The following is a 1,184-nucleotide window of genomic DNA, read 5'->3' on the forward strand; positions in this document are numbered from 1 at the left end:
AAGTATAAACCGCGGGCGACACCACAGCGAACGATCACAGAGGACTCAAGGCCCATCACTATCAGCAAGGCCCAACACTATCAGAAATTACCAGTTCTTTGTAGATTTCACCATATTTTCCAGATATTTTATATTTGATAATATTTATGGATTCAAGTTTTAAAGATCATAAAACTTTATTATTCCATCTATGTATTTTAATCAAATTATCCCACACTCTTCTGATTTTTTCCAACAGTTTCATGTCGTTATGTTCTATACTATTAAGAGTTATTATGCCCATGAGTTACAGACATTCCTCACATTTCTTACATTGACCTTCACTGAGAGTATTTGATCCTATAAATGCTTTGTCTTTGTTATAATAATCTTATTGCATGAAGTATATAGTTTATATGTATGTTGCTGTGCGTGCTTATATGCACATATATAAGCCAGAAAAGAATACAGAATGTCCTCCTCTGTTACTCTCTACTTTGCCATGGTTATAATAATCTTATTGCATGTAGTGTATAGTCTATGTTTATGCTGCTGTGCATGCTTATATGCACATATATAACCCAGAAGAGAATATAGATTGTCCTCCTCTGTTATTCTCTGCCTAAATCTCCTGGAGTGGATTTGATTTTAATCTCATGGCTAGCAAGAGTCATTGATCCTTTTATCTACCCAACAACACCATCACTGTTTCTGGGGTTACAAAGTCATGTGCATGATCATAATTGAATTTTTATGATATCAGATCAACATGTTTATGTAGCATTCACTCATAGTTACTGAACTGTATCTTATATTAGGTTTTAATTTTTTACCAAATTTTATGTTATCAAATTTGTGTTTGTGTGTGTGTTTTTCTGCATGTAGGATTATGCAACATGTGCATTCATTGCATACATAGGCCAAATATGGCATTAGAGCTGAAACATATGTGAGTTGCAAAGGATTTCATTATAATTGTACTTAAAATTGTTTCTGCATCTTATGCTCTTAATCACCACACCCAATAGGTTTTAAAATGTTAAGTTTTTTATATTAAAATTTATTATGACATTACTTTAATATGTTTTTAGTATGTGTGTGTGTGTGTGTGTGTGTGTATTCAGAGAGAGAGAGAGAAAGAAGGGGGACTCTGAGTTTTACTTTATACATGTGATGGCTATTCTTATTTGTAAACTTTACTACAT

The sequence above is a fragment of the Mastomys coucha genome, unplaced genomic scaffold (assembly GCF_008632895.1).
Source record: "Mastomys coucha isolate ucsf_1 unplaced genomic scaffold, UCSF_Mcou_1 pScaffold23, whole genome shotgun sequence".
NCBI lineage: Eukaryota > Metazoa > Chordata > Mammalia > Rodentia > Muridae > Mastomys > Mastomys coucha.